The sequence below is a fragment of the Theropithecus gelada genome, chromosome 20, assembly GCF_003255815.1.
Source record: "Theropithecus gelada isolate Dixy chromosome 20, Tgel_1.0, whole genome shotgun sequence".
NCBI lineage: Eukaryota > Metazoa > Chordata > Mammalia > Primates > Cercopithecidae > Theropithecus > Theropithecus gelada.
In genome coordinates, this window is record NC_037688.1 from 49,990,212 (window position 1) to 49,997,292 (window position 7,081).

A 7,081-nucleotide genomic window follows, 5' to 3' on the forward strand; every position below is an offset into this window, starting at 1 on the left:
TGAGTGGGCGGCGGAGATCCGGGAAGCTGAGACCTGGGGGTCTGCGAGCCACCCCCTCCCGCGCCGAGAGCACCGGGCTAGGAGGCCGGACAGGTGGGGAAGGAACTGGAGGAAGCGGGCGGGAGGCTTCCTGGGGAGGGCGGGTGGGCGAGTGTGAGTTACTAACTGCTCAGTCCTGGAGCAGCTGAGGTGCACCCGCCGGGGCTGCTCACAAAATAAACAGCGAGCAGGATGCGGAGCTGGAGATGCAAAGGCAAACACTGCGATCCAGCGCCGGCTCGCAGGGGCCGCCAGAAAAAAACACCACGGACTGGGAGGCTCAACCAGAAGTTTACGTTCTCACAGTTCTGGAAGCTGGAAGGCCAAGATCAAGGTGCCTGCGGGGCTGGTTTCTCCTGAGGCCTCCTCCTGGGCGTGCAGATGGGCGTCCTCTTGCTGTTCCCGCAGACGGTCGTTCCCCTGTGCCTGCACACCTCAGAGGTCTCCACTTTTTTTTTTTTTTTTTTTGAGACTCGCTCTGTTGCCCAGGCTGGAGTGCAGTGGTGCGATCTCGGCTCACTGCGAACTCCGCCTCCCGGGTTCACGCCATTCTCCTGCCTCAGCCTCCAAGTAGCTGGGACTACAGGCACCTGCCACCAGGCCCGGCTAATTTTTTGTATGTTTAGCAGAGACGGGGTTTCACCTTGTTAGCCAGGATGGTCTCGATCTCCTGACCTCGTGATCCGCCTTCCTGGGCCTCCCAAAGTGCTGGGATTACAAGCGTGAGCCACCGCCCTGGCCATCGACCTCTTGTAAGAAGTCAATCATGGCCGGGCGCGGTGGCTCACGCCTGTAATCCCAGCACTTTGGGAGGCCGAGGCGGGCGGATCACGAAGTCAGGAGATCGAGACCATCCTGGCTAACACAGTGAAACCCCGTCTCTACTAAAAATGCAAAAAATTAGCTGGGCGAGGCGGCGGGCGCCTGTAGTCCCAGCTACTCGGGAGGCTGAGGCAGGAGAATGGCGTGAACCCGGGAGGCGGAGCTTGCAGTGAGCCGAGATCGCGCCACCGCACTCCAGCCTGGGCGACAGAGCGAGACTCCGTCTCAAAAAAAAAGAAAAAAGTCAATCATGTTACAAGGGACCACCCTAAAAGCCTCATTTTAACTTAATCACTTTTTGATCAGCTCTATCTCCAACTACAATCACATTCTGAGGTATTGGGGCTTCAACATACAAATTATTCTTCTCTCTCTGGTGTTTTTGTTTGTTTTGTTTTGTTTTTTGTTTGTCTGTTGGTTTCGAGCTGGGGTCTTGCTCTGTCTCCCAGGCTGGAGTGCAGTGGTGTGATCATGGCTTACTGCATCCTCGAACTTCTAGGCTCAAGCAGTCCTCCTGTCTCAGCCTCCCAAGTAGCTGGGACTACTGGCCCAAGCCACCGTGCCCATCTTTTTTCTTTTTTTCTGGTAGAGATGGGGCCTCCCTGTGTTGCTCAGGGGTTTCTTTTTTTCTTTTTTTTTTTTTTTGAGACGGAGTCTCGCTCTGTCACCCAGGCTGGAGTGCAGTGGCCGGATCTCTGCTCACTGCAAGCTCCGCCTCCCGGGTTTAGGCCATTCTCCTGGCTCAGCCTCCCGAGTAGCGGGGACTACAGGCGCTCGCCACCTCGCCCGGCTAGTTTTTTGTATTTTTTAGTAGAGACGGGGTTTCACCGTATTAGCCAGGATGGTCTCGATCTCCTGACCTCGTGATCCGCCCGTCTCGGCCTCCCAAAGTGCTAGGATTACAGGCTTGAGCCACCGCGCCCGGCCTACTCAGGGGTTTCTTGAACTCCTAGGCTCAACCAGTTCTCCTGCCTCAGGCTCCCAAAGTGCTAGGATTACAGGCGTGAGCCACCATCCCGGTTCAACATAGGAATGTTGACAGGGCACAATGTATTCCATAACAGATCCCATGTTTGTCATCAGATTGGCAAAATTTTAAAGTCTGACAATGCCAAGTATTGGCCAGGTGTGGCCCAGATGAAATTTGTGCTGTAGCCAGGTGTGTGGTGACTCACACCTATAATCCCAGCACTTTGGGAGGCCAAGGCAGGAGGATCCTTTAAGGCCTGGAATTTGAGGGAGACCCAGCCTGGGCGACATACTGAGACCCCATTTCTACCAAAAATGGAAAGAAATAAATTGATGCTCTGCAGGAGAGGCAGCATTTGTTCATATAGAAATAAAATAAATAAATAAAAAGAAATTCACTCTCTGCAGATAGAAGCATGTTTTGTGATTTGCCCTATGTCCCAAATTTGGTTCAGATTAGAGACCAATAAGGCCACAAGCACACCAAGAGAATAAGAAGAGTTTGATTACTCAACGATGAGGCTTTCTGGGAGAGCAGAGTGGGCTCCCAGGCAGCTCTGAAAGTGGTTTGAGAGAGCAAGGAGGGTTTTATTGTTGTTGTTTTGTGTGTGTGTGTGTGTGTGTGTGTGTGTGTGTGTGTGTGTGTGTGGTTTTTTTTTAATGGAGTCTCACTCTGTCGCCCAGGGTGGAGTGCAGTGGCACGATCCGGGCTCACTGCAACCTCCATCTCCCAGGTTCAAGTAATTCAAGGAGGGGCTTTTATTGTTGTTAGGGGATAAAGTGGGATGAAGGTCCCTTCCAACCAGTCAGGGCTTTCCTAATTTAAATTTCTCTGTAGTGCAAGGGAGAGAGCACCAGGGCCTTCGGATTAGCTTGCCTAGATGTGGGCACAAGGAGAAGAGAGGCAGGGGCTTTAAAGCTGCCAGCTGTAAAACATCAGAAAGGGAGTCGGATACTTTATTACCTAGTATAAATTAAAGCCTATGCGTTAGGCCAGGCATGCTGGCTCATGCCTGTAATCCCAGCACTTTGGGAGGCCAACACAGGCAGATCGCTTGGGCCCTGGTGTTCGAGACCAGCCTGGACAATATAGTGAGACCCTGTCTCTACAAAAAATACACAAATTAGCTGGGAATGGTGGTGCACACCTATAGTGCCAGCTACTTGGTAGGCTGAGGCAGGAGGATCACCTGTGTCTGGGACATTGAGGCTGCAGTGAGCTGTTCCTGCACCACTGCGCTCCAGCTAAGTGACAGAGTGAGACCCTGTCTTAAAAATAAATAAGATGGCCAGGCGCAGTGGCTCAGGCCTGTAATCCCAGCACTTTGGGAGGCCAAGGCGGGTGGATCACGAGGTCAGGAGATCAAGACCATCCTGGCCAACACGGTGAAACCCCGTCTCTACTAAAAAGATAAAAAAATTAACTGGGCGTGGTGGCGGGCGCCTGTAGTCGCAGCTACTCGGGAGGCTGAGGCAGGAGAATGGCATGAACCTGGGAGGCGGAGCTTGCAGTGAGCTGAGACTGCGCCACTGCACTCCAGCCTGGGTGACAGAGAGAAACTCCATCTCAAAAAATAAATAAATAAAATAAAAATAAAACAATAAAATAAATAAGCCAGGCAAGGTGGCTCACGCCTGTAATCCCAGCACTTTGGGGGGCCGAGGTGGGTGGATCACTTGAGGCCAGGAGTTCCAGACCAGCCTGGCCAACGTGGCGAAACCCCATCTCTACTAAAAGTACAAAAAATTAGCCAGATGTGGTGGCACTCACCTGTAATCCCAGCTACTGGTGAGGCTGAGGCAGGAGAATCACTTGAACCCAGGAGGTGGAGGTTGCAGTGAGCCAAGATCACACCACTACACTCCAGCCTGGGCAACAGAGCACGACTCTATCTTGAAATAAATGAATAAATAAATAAAAATAGGCAGGCACAATGGCGTGTGCCTGTAGTCCCATCTACTTGAGAGGCTAGGGTGGGAGGATCGCTTGAGCCAGGGAGATGAAGGCTGCAATGAGCCATGATCATGCCACTGCATTCCAGCCTCAGTGACGGTGAAAGACCCTCTCTCAAGAAAATAATAATAAAATGTGAAGATAATACCAGTGCTTTGAAAACCAGCTTGGCCATACTGACTAGCGTCGAAGGGCCGGGCATCTGTGATCAGGATGGCTGCCATTCCTTTGCTGCTCCTCTCAGTAGAGGTGGAATCTCATCTTCTCTGCCTGAGCCTGGGCGGGCCTCAGTGCCTCCCTTGACCAGCAGAATGGTGTAGAAGTGATGGTTCTAGGACATCCAAGGTAGGTCTTAAGAAGCCTTACAGCTTCTACCAAAGCCTTCCGGAACCTCACATTAGAAGAAGTCGGCCATGGCCAGGCGCGGTGGCTCACGCCTGTAATCCCAGCACTTTGGGAGGCCGAGACGGGTGGATCACGAGGTCAGGAGATCGAGACCATCCTGGCTAACACGGTGAAACCCCGTCTCTATTAAGAAATACAAAAAACTAGCCGGGCGAGGTGGCAGGCGCCTGTAGTCCCAGCTACTCGGGAGGCTGAGGCTGGAGAATGGCGTGAACCCGGGAGGCGGAGCTTGCAGTGAGCTGAGATCCAGCCACTGCACTCCAGCCTGGGCCACAGAGCGAGACTCCGTCTCAAAAAAAAAAAAAAAAAAGAAGAAGTCGGCCATGATATAGGAAGTCTGGGACAGACCTGCTGTGAGGAGGTCCAGGCAGGCCACATGCAGAGGCTGTGTGGAGAGCGAAATGCTGCCGGGCCCTGCTGATCCAGCCATCCAGCCCAGGCACTCGACATGGGCATAAACAGCCCCAGCCACGTCTCCCTGCAACTTAATGAGATCATGGCAGCAAGAACTGCCCAACACAACTCAACCTGCTTGCAAAACTGAGAGAGAGAAAAGCCAATTGTCTTTTTATTTATTATTTATTTTAAGGCAGGGTCTCCCTCTGTCATCCAGGCTGGAGTACAGTGGCGCAATCACTGCTCACTGCAGCCTCCACCTCCTGGGCTCAAGTAATCCTCCATCTTAGCCCCCAAGTAGCTGAGACTATACACATGCACCACCATGCTCAGTTAATTTTTATAGAGTTGGGGTCTCATTGGCCAGGTGTGGTGGCTCATGCCTGTAATCCCAACACTTTGGGAGGCCAAGGTGGTCAGATCACAAGACCAAGAGATCGAGACCATCCTGGCCAACATGGTGAAACCCGGTCTCTACTAAAAAAAACGAAAAGTCCCAGCTACTTGGAAAGCTGAGGCAGGAGAATTGCTTGAACCCGGCAGGTGGAGGTTGCAGTGAGCTGAGATCGTGCCACTGCCCTCCAGCCTGGCAACAAAGTGAGATTCCGTATCAAAAAAGAGAGAGAGAGAGACGGGGTCTCACTATGTTGCCCGGGCTGGTCTTGAACTCCTGGGCTTAAGTGATTCTCCTGCCTCAGTCTCCCATAGTGCTGAGATTACAGGAATGAGCCACTGCGCCTGGCCACAAACTGTTGTCATAAGCCTGTAAATTGTGGAGTAGTGATGCCACAAGAGATTACTGGAACTCTCACCCACTAATTTGACTTCTAGGTGGTGACAGAGTGAGAATTCCGCCGTGTGTCTACGGAGATCTATGTAAGGATGTTCTCTCATACTCCTATGAGAAATGGGAGTGGAGAAATAGTGGGAGTTTATTTTTATCATATTACGTTCTTTATGTTTGTTTGTTTCCTTTTATTTATTTATTATTTTTTCTTTGTGTTTTGGGGGGGTTATTTTTGTTTTTTCATCTTTTTGTTTTGTTTTTTTCTAGGAGTTTAAACATTGGATGGGTTACTATACAGTGGTTAATAAACACAAGCTCAACCCAGATGCATCATCCTGGATACATCTCAGAAATAATTTTTTTTTTCTTAGACAGAGTCACGCTCTGACACCCATGCTGGAGTCCAGTGGCGCAATCACAGCTCACTGCAGCCTCGGACTCCTGGGCTCCATTGATACTCCTGCCTTGGCCTCCCAAAGCATTGGGATTACAGGAACAAGGCACTGCACCTGGTCTTAGAAACATTTTAGAAACAACTGCCTGAATTATTCAAAACATGTGAATGCCCTGAAAGACACAGAAGAAGGCAAGGTGACTACCCCATCTCTACTAAAAAATTAGCTGGGCGTGGTGGTGGGTGCCTGTAGTCCCACCTACTAGGGAGACTAAGGCAGGAGAATTGTGTGAGCCCGGGAGGCAGAGCTTGCAGTGAACCGAGATCGCACCACTGCACTCCAGCCTGGGCGACAGAGCAAGACTCCGTCTTAGAAAAAAAGAAAGACTGGCCGGGCGCGGTGGCTCAAGCTTGTAATCCCAGCACTTTGGGAGGCCGAGGCGGGTGGATCACAAGGTCAGGAGATCGAGACTATCCTGGCTAACATGGTGAAACCCCGTCTCTACTAAAAATACAAAAAAAAAAAACTAGCTGGGCGCGGTAGCGGGCGCCTGTAGTCCCAGCTACTCGGGAGGCTGAGGCAGGAGAATGGCGTGAACCCGGGAGGCGGAGTTTGCAGTGAGCTGAGATCCGGCCACTGCACTCCAGCCTGGGCGACAGAGCGAGACTCCGTCTGAAAAAAAAAAAAAAAAAAAAGAAAAAAAGAAAGACTAAATAAAAATGACAGCTAAAGGCCGGGTGCAGTGGCTCATGCCTGTAATCCCAGCACTTTGGGAGGCCAAGGCGGGCAGATCACGAGGTCAGGAGATCAAGACCATCCTGGCTAACACAGTGAAACCCCGTCTCTACTAAAATTACAAAAAAAATTAGCCGGGCGTTGTGGTGGGCATCTGTAGTCCCAGCTACTCGGGAGGCTGAGGCAGGAGAATGGCATGAACCCGGGAGGCGGGGCTTGCAGTGAGCCGATATTGTGCCACTGCACTCCAGCCTGGGCGACGGAGCAAGACTCCATCTCAGGCCGGGCGCGGTGGCTCAAGCCTGTAATCCCAGCACTTTGGGAGGCCGAGACGGGTGGATCACGAGGTCAGGAGATCGAGACCATCCTGGCTAATACGGTGAAACCCTGTCTCTACTAAAAATACAAAAAACTAGCCGGGCGAGGTGGTGGGCGCCTGTAGTCCCAGCTACTCGGGAGGCTGAGGCAGGAGAATGGCGTAAACCCGGGAGGCGGAGCTTGCAGTGAGCTGAGATCCGGCCACTGCACTCCAGTCTGGGCGACAGAGCGAGACTCCATCTCAAAAAAAAAAAAAAAAAA